At 47.2% G+C, this 12,554-nt stretch overlaps 1 protein-coding gene across 4 annotated transcripts in view; it reads left to right on the top strand.

Moving 5' to 3' along the window:
* Nucleotides 1–96, top strand: part of LOC147634953 (F-box/kelch-repeat protein At1g67480-like) — a 20,243-nt gene extending 20,147 nt beyond the window's left edge. For all 4 annotated transcript variants that reach the window (XM_086804216.1, XM_086804219.1, XM_086804218.1 and 1 more), the window contains exon 5: nt 1–96. This exon is cut by the window's left edge and continues 655 nt beyond it. The gene's annotated coding sequence lies outside the window, so the exon portion shown is untranslated.
* The last annotated feature ends 12,458 nt before the right edge of the window (nt 97–12,554 follow it).

Below are 12,554 nucleotides of genomic sequence, written 5' to 3'. Positions count from 1 at the left end.
TTTTGTTGTAATAATTTGTATAACAAACTTATAAGGGTTACATGTACAAGTGACTAAGTTTCAATTATAAGGTTTTAACCATTTGTGTTTCTTTTTCATGCATTGGCAACATATTTTTATAACTTAGTTTCCACCTCAAAGTAGGTGGACTGATGAGAGTTTTATTTTTGTAATTCTAGGGGAGCATGTGTTAAATAAACCCTTTTCTCATGGGTTTTAGGAGTCTAAAGCCTAACTCTTGTGCATATCTTGGTTGGTGTCGTTTGATTTTTCTCTCTTTTTGAAGCCAAAGCCCCCCGATTTTCATATTTTCTAACACTCCCAACTCCATAGAAAATAAAAACCATATCCATTGAATTCCCATGCCATCTTATATGGTTTTAAGTGTCCCCTCAGTCTTTAGTAAGCTCATGCAAGTAAGCTCATGCAACTTTGTTTTTGTCATGGCCCAAAGAATAACACCAATCAAGACTCTCTCTCTCTCACTCACACACACACATTCCACGTTTGGTGTGTTCCTTGAAATGGAAGGCATCCTTGAAGGCTCACCAATTCATCATACAATTAATTGTTTCTGGTTTGAAGGTCAAAAAGATGTAGGTTTAGCTTTTCATATCACATTTTTTTTTCGGGAAAAAGATCCTTCAACTAGTTAAAGAGAAAAACAGCCACAAAGGGCTAAGTACAACCACGAAGGGCTAAATACAAACTCGTCTCATATAAGGGCGGGAAACAAGTGATCATAAGGGGGAGAGTTGCTTCTCCTCCGGTTGGCCGCTCTATGAGGAGAAGGCTATCTCATACAGGGGGAGGGGGGGGGGGGGAAACAACCACACAGGTGGTCTGTAGTGCCAAATGGGGTCTTCGCCTCTATATGTGAGGAAAGGGCCAAGCCTCCAAAGTCTCAAGAAGGCTTCCCATTGCTTCCGCATGCGGTCAGAACCCCTCCCTGCAGCTTTCCCCACTGATGGTGGAGGGTGGGAATGATGTCGAGCCATATGCTCTTGATGGCCTTAGCCAGCAGAGTGTGGATACCCTCGATGGCCTTGCTACATCTAGCACACCAGATGTGCCAGGTTGCTATGCTACTGCAAATCTTCCAGCACTAGCATGAACTTGGACGCCAAAAACTCACAGGTGGGGCTGTGACTGGAACTATTGCAATACGATGGTGGGAGACCTGAAGGGCATGGCCTCCCCCATCCTCCTCGTAAGTCCTGACCACTCTAGCCTCGGTGGCCCAAGCGACAGTATCCCAAGTGATAATCCGGGTTGATGCCCTGTCCATAGCAAAGATATGGAGAATCTGCTGCCAAATCTGTTGAGCCTTCGAGAAATCCCAAAGGCCACATTGCTGAGACTCCTGGGGGTGGCCGCACCTCGAGCAAGCAGCTGGCCGTAATTCCGACTGCCAGCCAAGTGCCCACTGCCAGACTCTTGTGTGCCATCAACCAAAGGAAGAGAGATCTTCCTTGGCCGAAAGCTATCCCAAAGCCTCTTCCAGAAATCTGAAAGGAAGCATTGTGATAGGCCCTGAGATTGCCAATGTGCTGTTGTTGCCAGTGTGCCATCTATCTCCGACATCTGGATTCTGCGGTCGAGCCTCGTTGTATATGCAAAGAAAGGGGCATTCAGAGTCTCCATCCGGTATGTGGGATCATGCCACGTCCACTCTCCAAGGTCCTATTGCAACCGCGTGAGAGGTCGGCACTCCTAAATCCATAACCGCCAAAATCTCTCCCTGGCCACCTTGGTCGATGCTGGATCTATGTGCCATGCATGTGCCCGAAAACCAATCACCCTCACCCTCTGCAAGGTGCAGCGTCTCAAATCCTCCAAGGGGTGCTCTGATCTCTTTAATTTGTCATGTAATCCAATAAAAAAGTGAGCAGATAACTGTCCTCATCTGCTCCATAGACTGTCATGAGAATATCGTGTCTGGTGAACATGCCTAGCCACATCGGGGGGATCGGTCTGGAATAGGAGTCAACCACTCCAGAGGAATAGCTGAGTCAGTGTCGATGCTGAGCCTGTCTCTACCCCGGATCCCAAGCACAAAGTAGATTGGCTACGAATCTGTCCTCAAAGGCAGGACTAAAACCACGGGCTCGCATCTCTATGAAGATCCATCTAGTACTCTGCCGTCACAGGCCTCCAAGGCTCGGAGTGTAGGCTGAAATCCGGGCCAAGAGGAAATCCTTCCAAATCTCACCACCGGGTTGGAGTCCTAGGGATAGCCTCGTCAAGCTCTAGTATAGAAGCTTCTTCCGAATACCCAGAAGAAGCGGAGCAAGCTGCTGCTTGGGAGAGATATCAATCCCAACTTGGGAGCCGAGGTATCGGACTGGAGTGCTCCTCGAGATCCAGTGGAACGCCTCAACTGGTTGCCAAGTCGGGGTGGGTGTTGAGCCTACCCAAAAAACCATACGACTTGTGCCAATTGATATGTGCTCCTGATGCACGACAGAAAAGCTCTATCGCCTCCGCGAATCTTTGGAGATTCCCAACATCTCTAGCAAGGTAGGCTGCTGTGTCGTCTGCAAACTCTGAGTCTAGTAGCTCCTCCTGTGTGCGGAGGGGAAGGCGCAATCCTGAAGTCCAGTCTCTTGGGCGGAGAGGAAACTACTCATGGCCTTCATGACAAATAGAAAGAGGTACGGTGCCAGAGGACAGCCCTGTCGAACCGAGCAGGAAAGGGGGAATCTGTCGCCTCGGGCCCCCTGAATGAGAACCTGGCTGTGAGATGCTGAATAAAGTCCTGAGACTCCGCGAATCCACTCCATGGGGAATCCCATCCGGCTCATTGTGCCCTCTAGAAAGCTCCAATCCACCCTATCATAAGCTTTCTCAAAGTCGAGGAGAAGCACAATGAGGTCTTGCTGTCACATCCTAGCCGAAGCTGTCGCCTCTCAAAAGGTAAAGATGTTATCCAGAATACTCCGATTCTGAACAAAACCAGTTTGAGTGTCATGGATCAAGTCTGGGAGGGAATCTATCACCACTCTCCTTGTTTGGGAATCAAATGTAGCAAGCCCTTTGTGAGCCTCTCTGGCATGGCACATGTGAGCATAATCTCATCGATGGCAGCGCGAAGGCCACCTTCCATGAGGTCCCAATGGCGAAGAAAGAAAGAAGCAGGAAGCCCATCCGCCCCAGGGCATTTGCCCTTGGGTAATGCCTTCACCGCCTCCGCTAGCTCCTCTGCAATGAAAGGGGTCAATAAGAAAGACCGAAAGAGGGGGGAACCACCTCTCTCGTGTGTCTCCAGACTCTCGTGTGCATTCATCACCTGGGGGGATAATGGGGCACCAGTGAGAAGAGACTTGAAGAAATCTGTGGCGATTGCTCTCACCTATGGGGGATCGAAAACAATAACTCCATCCTGGCCACGTAGCCTGTGAATACCATCTCTCCTCCTGTGAGGGCCGGCTATCTCAAAGAAGTCTCTAGTAACTCTGTCACCGGCTTGAGTCCAGAATGAGGCCCTGGCATGATATCTATACTCCACCCTCCTTTGCTCAATGGACTGCTCGATGGACCGAATCTCCGTGCGGGCAGCAGCGATTTGACTCTCAATCGAGGGGCTGTCCGGGGAACTCTCCTGAAGACGCTGGAAAGAGGCTAGGCCCCTCCTCAGACTCCTCTCCTTCTGCTGAAATCCCTCCAATCTCCTCTAGGCTGCCTCATGTAAGAAAATACTGACCTCCCCAAGGCCCTCATCCAAAGTGCACGTTGAAGATCCGGAGGAAAAGTCCAGACCCGCCCATATATGCTCAATCCGGCTACAAATGTTGGGGCCTTGAATGAGGCTATCTGGAATCCTGTAGCTCGCATGTCTGTCATGCCTCCATGGGTTCTCTAGGGGTAGAATAACTGGGGCATGATCTGAAAATGTAGTACTTGCAAGAATACCAAAGGATGGAGTCCAAAAAGTATGACTCCTGCTTGGTAGAATCTTCCCGCAGCGGTGGGTACACCTCTCAGTAAGATGGTGCTTCTGAAGGAAAAGAATGTTGATAGATCCCCCCACCATAGCTCGATGTAGCTCTCCTCAAAGGACACCTCGTCTCTAAAAGCACCAAGGCCCCCCTAAGCCCTGAATGTTCCATGAGACAATCCTCATATCAATCTCGGTGTGAGGCGGAACTACCAGAACTGCCCTCTACTCGAAGAGTCTTGGGCACGAGCTTAGACAGAGAATAGTCACAATCTGTCCTGGTGTGGAGTCGCGCCAAGTGGGCATGGATCTTGCCCTCCATGTACTGCCAATCTGCCCGAGCGCGAGAGTATGCATACTTCATGCTCCATCGATCACAATGGAGGTATCTGTAATAAGAAGGGGGGAGAGGTACTGCGAGAGAGGTTTACATGAACAAAAAGACAGCACCTCCAGGCTGGAGGTCACCATCTCCCCTCCCTGGTCTTTGTGTGCTGATCCACCAAGCTCCAACCTAGCCAAAGGCCATAGATGAGTAAGAACGTTGGTGATCCGGAGATCCTGCAGATGATGCGATAGCTCAACTGCCTGATCGTGTATGGTAGCGACCACTGACTCTAGATCCCACTCTCTCTCGGGGGATTCGCTCAAGGGGAAAGAGAAGATCATCACGCCATTCTCTGGCATAGAGGGTATGGAGTGGTGGAAGACCACACATACTCGAATAGGGACTACGGTCTGCTCGAACTTGTCTGTCCCTTCTGTCGGAAGACACCGGAAGAAACTGTAATCCACAGGCTGCCCCAAGATCTCGGGGGGGCCCACCTGGGGACTTAGGTGGGAGAGCCCTCACTGGTGAGGCCGCAATGGTCATCTCCACCGGCTCTGAGAAACGATGAATCAGGCAGCGAACGGTACTCGCCAGCTGTCTTCTCTCCAGGTCAGGGGCTGCAAGGGGCGACGGGAATGCTTTGGAGAGACGGAGGGAGGGGGATCATAGGCACGGAGAAAGAGGAAGGGACAAATGGAGCGACTACGCGGGGAGAGTCGAAGGCGAGGGTGGGGGAAGGGGGGAGGTGGCGGGGGATGAGGTGAGGGGGAGTGGGAAGGCGGAGAGGCTGGAGAGGAATTGTCATGACCCTGTGAAATTGGAACAGCACAAGTGTGGGCATGGTGGTCAGTGAGCAAGATAAATTTTTAAAGATTCATACTTGGGTGTCCGGACAAAAAGGTAACAGGTGTGGACAACCCCAAGTGTGAAGGGGGACCAAGGGATTAAACCTTATAAGGTTTATAACCTTGGGTGGCCCTTAGAAAGTTTTAAAAACTTTAAAGGGCCACTAGGATAATTATGGAGGGGGGCTACTCCACTTTTAGAGTACACGCCTCCCTCTCCATCTCTCTCTCTTGCTTTTTGGAAAAGACTGGTCGGCTGGCTGCGTGGAGAGAACTGGTCGGTTGCCTGCGTGGAGAGAACTGGTCGGCTGGTTGCATGGAGAGAGACTGGTATATAGGTCACCTGAAGGGAAGCCGTACAGTGCAACAACTGCAAGACGACTGGTACAGGTGTTGCTGGTACAGGCGGCGCATCATACAGGCGACCGTAGGGCTACTGGTACGGACAGATACAAGCGACTGCTGCAGTTTTTCTGACACAGGCGACTGCAGGTAGACTGGTACGGACAGGTACAGGCAACTGCTGCAGTTTTTCTGACGCAGGCGACTGCAGCTACAGACTGGTATGGACAGGTACGGGCTGCTGCAGGTTTTCTGACGCAGGCGGCTGTAGGTCAACTGGCACAGACAGGTATAGGCTGTGCAGGCCGACGGGTGCAGAACTGTGCAGGGCAGTTGGTACATGCTGAATCCTTCTTTTTCTCTCTCTCTCTCTCTCTTCTTCTCTTCCCCTCGTGTGAGCTCTAGAGGGCAAAGGCGGGTGGCTGCACTTTCAGGACAGCATACTCTATACTCTCAGGGCTGGTGTTTTTGAGGAGGATTGGATTGAGGGACAACAGTGAATCTGCTGAATATTTTTCTCTTTCCACTGGCTTACGACTGCTTTAGAGTTGTTTCTTCTGGCCCTTTGTGAGAGGAGGGGTGTGGCAGTTTGAAGGGTGGAAACAGAGTTAGATGGTGGATTTGTTCTCTGGCTGAGTTTGAAGCCATGATCATGGAACAGCCAAATGCGTGCTCAAGGCTTCCCTGTTGCATTGTCTTGGTTGATTAGAGGAGACAACAGTGTGTTTCTTTTGTGGGACACAGATCTGTATGCGTATCCTCTATGCTAAGAGGTCTTGAGGGTTGCTAGATTGGACATGCAGGTTTATTTTCCTTGACTGGCTTTGTTGTACTTAGTTAATCTTTTCCATTGAAATTGAATAAAGAAATACTGAAAGGGGCGCCAAGCTTTGGGGCCAACAGGTGTCATTTTCCTTTTTGTCCTGGAGCATTCTAGCTCTTGTTCATTTGTTAATTGTCTGGACTACAATTGGATAGGTGACTGCTAGTCTACCACACTTTGGTTTCTACCAGAGGCCGGTTTCAAGGTTCCGTTGCCGGGACCCATCATCAACTTTCTTAAGGGGGTGAGCTCGTGGTTGTCTTGCGGACGAGGAAAGCCATTGCTGAAAATTTCAGCAACATGTCAGACACAGAAGATGAATATTTTTATGATGAAGAGGAAGAGCAAGAGACATCTCCTGAGAGAAATGAATCTGAGGATATTCTTGCAGGAGAACAGGCTGCAGAAGATGCACAATATGAGGATGTAACGTAGCCAGAAGACATGCCTAGTAAAGAGGAAGATGATGCTCAGTTTAAAAATCGTTTGGCAGGGGTAATGCATGTGTTTATGCAGCTCACTCAAAGTGAGAAGTTTGCTGAATTTATGAGATCCCGTTCTGAGCTTGAGAAGAAGAAGAAGAAGAAAGTGCATTCTAGGAACCCACCTCAGGGCAATAGTGGTGCCTTCCCACAGGATCCTTCTTTTGGACAGTTTTCGAACATGCAAAACACTTATGGTGCAAACTCACAGAGTTCCTTTTTTGGACAGCCACCTATTCCGCAGTAGTCTATGCATCCAGGCTATTTTGGTGGTGGCTCTGTGTTCCAATCTATGACTGGGGGTTACCCTCACGGAGGCATGGGTATGCAAGGGAATTTTGGAGCCAATTTTCAGCCTGGTATGCAAGGGAATACGTATGGTGGTATGCAGCCCGGAATGCAAGGAAACATGTATGGGGCATGCAGCCCCTAGAATGCAAGGAAACATGTACGAGGGCATGCAGCCCGGTATGCACAGTGGTATGTTTGGAAACATGGGAGGAATGTATGGTATACCAGGTGAGGGAACTGGCAATGTTGACCCTATGATGGGCATGAATGCTGGGGGTAGCAATCTTGTGAAGCCACTTCCTTACGATAATCTAACGCCTATGGGTAAGGCGAAGGACTATAAGGAAGGGGGAGCTGCAGTGAAATTTGACACGTTCAGCGGGGCCAAAGACAAGCTAAAAGCACTTACCTTTTTACAGCAGTTTGATGTTGCTTTTTCTGGTGGAAATTACACGGAATCCTCTAAGGTGAGAAAAGCTGCGACTTTTCTCATCAAGGACAATGCATTGCAGTGGTGGTCCACTCTTCTTTTGCAGGGCATAGCACCATCTACTTGGATACAGTTTAAACAGGTGTTCTCTTCCGTGTGGCTCACATCTACTTTTGAGGTGGATGTAATGACAGCATGGCACAAGTTGGATGCATCGAAGTGTGAAAATCTTGAGGATTATAATAAGAAGTTTTGGGAAGCTTTACTCCCAGTTACTTCTTATCGTGCAGTGCCTTTGTCTGAGCAGGTAGAGAAGTATTGTTGTGGATGCATCGAAGTGTGAAAATCTTGAGGATTATAATAAGAAGTTTTGGGAAGCTTTACTCCCAATTACTTCTTATCGTGCAGTGCCTTTGTCTGAGCAGGTGGAGAAGTATTGTTGTGGGCTGCCCAAGGAAGTGTGTGACTATTGCATAAAGACTCGTGTAACAAATGTGTCGCAGATGATAGAGAATGCTATGACAGCAAATGCGTTACTCACTGGAGTCTCATCTGGATTTAAAGGAAGTAAAAGCTCAAGCAAGAAATCTGAAAAGTCAGGGCATGCTTCACGTGATGCAAAAGGGTCTACAGAGAAGCAGTATAAGAAGTTACCAATGCCCAAGAGAACTGAGGAGAGACAGGCTTTGATGGATGCTCGAAAGTGCTTTTTCTGTACTGAGGAGGGACATATGTCTTTTAATTGTCCCAAGCATACATCCCAAAAGGACTCTCACACTAAAGGGGAGCCTAAGTCTAAAAAACCAAAACCTTCTGCAGGGGTAGTTCCTGATCTTATTGGGGAACAGCCAGGTGGTGAAGAGACTGAGTTGTGCAGGGCATGGGGCAAAGTGAGAGATCAGAATGCCTTGATTTTCTTTGACACAGGTGCTAGAGCCAACTTTATCTCACCGGATTTGGCTGGCCGATTGGGGATCCGCGCAGAGGAGATGGGGCCTTTGTATGAGGCTAATATGGCTTGTCCTGGGTATGCGGAACCTGTTACCCCTATTATTGGGAAGCTGAGGCTTCATGTGCAGGGTTATGTGGACAGTGAGGAGTTCTTTATCATGCCACTTGATGGGTGTGATGTTTTGTTGGGTATGCCATGGTGCCATAGAGTACATGCGGTGGTGGACACGTACAACAGGAAGATTACTTTGACTCATAGAGGGAAAGAGCATATTTTGGATGTAAAGCTTAAAGGAGAATCTGTTCCTATTGTATCAGCTTCGGCCATTTCATTAGTAGTGAAAAAGCATCTTTCCGCGTACTTGGTTTTTGTAAAGGATGCAAAAGATGATGAGTCTAAATCTAATTTGTCTATGTTAGATAAAGAGAGGACTGATTTCTTACTTGAGTTCTAGGATTGTTTTTCCGAGTCATTGCCAGGAGAACTTCCTCCGAAAAGGCCTGAAGATCATGCTATTGATCTAATTCTGGGGAGTACCCCACCAAATAGATCTTTGTACCGTGTTAGTGCAGCCCAACAAGAGGAAATCATGCTATTGATCTAATTCTGAAGATCATACTATTGATCTAATTCTGGGGAGTATCCCACCAAATAGATCTTTGTACCGTGTTAGTGTAGCCCAACAAGAGGAAATCATGATCCAGGTAGTACATGAGTTATTAAAAAAGGGGTTGATCCAGCCTAGCTCATCACTCTTTTGCTCACTTGTGCTCTTAGTGCAAAAGAAAGATGGTTCTTGGCGTATGTGTATAGATTACAGGGCGCTAAACAAGAACACCATCAAGAATCGATTTCTTATTCCAAGGATCGATGTCATATTGGACTGCTTACAAGGCTCCACAGTCTTTAGTCGGATACACTTGAAAAGTGGGCATCATCAGATACGCATTAGACCCGAGGATGTGCATAAGACAGCATTTTAGACTACTTTTGGGCTATATGAGTTCTGGTTATGCCCTTTGGTTTGACAAATGCTCCTGCCACATTTAACAGGATGATGGACAGGATTTTCCGGCCTCAGAGCGTTTGTGGGCACAAAGCATAGGAAGCATTTGGCCATTGTGTTTGAAGAACTCCAGAAGCATAGGTTGGTCATTAATATGGCAAGAAGAGTGAGTTCTTCTTGGGTCATATCGTGTCTAAATATGGAGTCCGTATGGATCCTTCGAAAGTGGAAGCAATTCTCAATTGGCCAGATTTGAGGACCGTGCATGATGTACGCAGCTTTTTGGGATTGTGTTCCTATTACAGGCAGTACATACGGTATTTTGCTGAGATTGCTTCGCCCCTTCATGCTTTAACTAAGGGAACTTCATTTCGATGGGCTGATCGGGAAATTGCAGCCTTTAAAAAGCTTAAAGAAAAGCTTACTTCGGATCCCGTATTGGTATTACCAGATCTCTGAAAGGCTTTTGTTGTCCAGTGCGATGCATGTGGGAACAGCATTGGGACAGTTCTCATGCATGAAGGACATGTGATAGCCTATGAGAGTCGCATACTACAGAATGCCGAGAAGCATTTACAGGTTTATGAGAAAGAGATGTTGGCTGTAATTCATGCTCTTTCTACATGGAAACACTATTTGCTTGGGGCTGATTTCACTATGCAGACAGATCATCAGACCTTGCGTTATTTCCTCACGCCGCAAACTAAACTTTCTGAGAAGCATATGAGATGGGCCAACTTTTTGTCTATGTTCCACTTTCAGATTGTACATGTGGAAGGTAAAAAGAATGTTGTGGCAGACGCTTTGTCACGCAAGCCACAGGTCTCCGTAGTTTCACTTACTTATCATCATGAGCTTGATGAGATGAAAGAGCAGTATGCCCACAGGATGAGGATTTTGGAAGGCTCTATGATCAGATGTCTGAGGGTCAGCGGCATGATCATATACTCTCAGGGATGGCTTTTTGTTGATGCATGGTAGACTGTGTTACTAGGTAGTTACGACTCAAGGTTATGATTGAAAGTCATGCTCCATCGTATACAGGTCATAGAGGTATTGACGCCATGGTAAAGACAGTTGAGACTTTCTTTTATTCGCCGATCTTGAGAAGAGATGTTGAAGCTTTTGTTAGGCAATGCATCGTATGTGAGAAGGTGAAGTTTGACCGTCAAAAGACACTAGGGTTACTTCAGCCTTTACCTATTCCAGATAGACCATGGGAGAGCATTGCCATGGATTTTATATTTGATCTTCCGAGGACACAAACGGGGAATGATGGCATTTGGACTATCATATGCAGGTTCAGTAAGCAGGCTCATTTCATTCCTGTGCGTAAGACGATCAAAGTTGATCATATGGTGAAGTTGTTCATGACGAACATCTTCAAGTATCATGGCTTGCCTTCGTCTATCATTAGTGACCGTGATCCCACGGATGACGAGTTTATTTTGGAGAGGGTTGTTTGACAACATGGGTACAACTCTCAAGTTTTCATCATCGTTTCATCCGCAAACAGATGGTCAATCGGAAGAGGCAAATTCTACAGTGTTAGATCTTCTTAAGTGTTATGTGTCAGAGCACAAGCAACAATGGGAAAAGTATCTTCCTTTGGTGGAGTTTGCTTATTATAGCAACACCGTCCATACTTCGATGGGCAAGGCGCCTTTTGAGATTGTGGAAGGAGGGAAGAAGGTACCACCTATTTGCACACAAACGATAAGATCTTTGAGGCTGACCAGTATGTGGAGAACATGGATGAAGCTTATCGGAGAGTTAAGTTGGCACTCCAAAAAACTCATCAAAAGCAAAAGAAAGCAGCAGACCGTCACAGACGTGCATTAGAGTTTGCATTGGGTGATTGGGTTCTTTTGCGATTTGAGAAAGCTAGGCTCAAAAAGATGAAGGGTAAAGAGTGCTTATTCCCTAAGTTGAGCATGTGCTATTTTGGACCTTTTCAGGTATTGGACAAGATTGGTGAGGTGGCCTATCGTTTGAAGCTACCAGATCACTGGAGGCTTCACAATGCATTTCATGTGAGTCTACTTAGACCTTTCCGTGGGGATGTGCTTGAGGATGTATCAGGTAAGGCTCAGCCGGAAGTTGAGGAACTTGATGAGGTTCTTATTCCAGAGCAGATACTGGCACATAAGGAAAGAAAGGTACGAGGTAAAGTTTCCCGTCGCTATCTTGTGAAGTTCAAGAACTATTCACCGATGGATGCGAAGTGGATGGAGGAAGGCGACTTCACAGATTCACCTCAGGTTTTGCAGCTTTATCTCGATGCCTTTGAGTTGGAGCCGACTCTTGTTATGGCTCATTCAAGTTCAGCAGAGCATGGGTCTGGAGCATTGCCTGATGCTCAAGAGGGGGTAGCACCTCCACTCCCTTGATACAGACAGGCTCAAATAACATCTAGAGGTCGCTTGGTGCAGCTTTTGTCTCACCCGAAGATACTGATGGCTGACAGTACATCTGTTTATGGAACTTCTATGATATATGTGTACTAGACACATTGGATGTTGTGGTTGTGTATGGTTCATAGTGGTATACAACTTGGACTATTACTACACCATTGGTTTGCAGTGAATGTTGCTACATATGCATGGCTTAGAGAGATTGGGATGCTGATCTTGCCATATTGTACTTTTCACTTTGGATGTCTTGTTGTATCACCAGATTGCAATCAAGGATGCTTGATGCCATTTTTCAAGAGGGGGGTATGTCATGACCCTGTGAAATTGGAACAGCACAAGTGTGGGCATGGTGGTTAGTGAGTAAAATAAAATTTTAAAGATTCATACTTGGGTATCCGGACAAAAAGGTAACAGGTGTGGACAACCCCAAGTGTGAAGGGGGACCAAGGGATTAAACCTTATAAGGTTTATAACCTTGGGTGGCCCTTAGAAAGTTTTAAAAACTTTAAAGAGCCACTAGATAATTATGGAGGGGGGGCTACTCCACTTTTAGAGTACACGTCTCCCTCTCCATCTCTCTTGCTTTTTGGAAAAGACTGGTCGGCTGGCTGCGTGTGGAGAGAACTGGTCGGCTAGCTGCATGAAGAGAGACTGGTACAGGTCGCCTAAAGGGAAGCCGTACAGTACAATAACTGCAAGGC

The sequence above is a fragment of the Cibotium barometz genome, chromosome 10, assembly GCF_041138505.1.
Source record: "Cibotium barometz isolate CiBa-2024 chromosome 10, ASM4113850v1, whole genome shotgun sequence".
NCBI lineage: Eukaryota > Viridiplantae > Streptophyta > Polypodiopsida > Cyatheales > Cibotiaceae > Cibotium > Cibotium barometz.
This window is presented reverse-complemented; position numbering and strand designations above follow the sequence as displayed.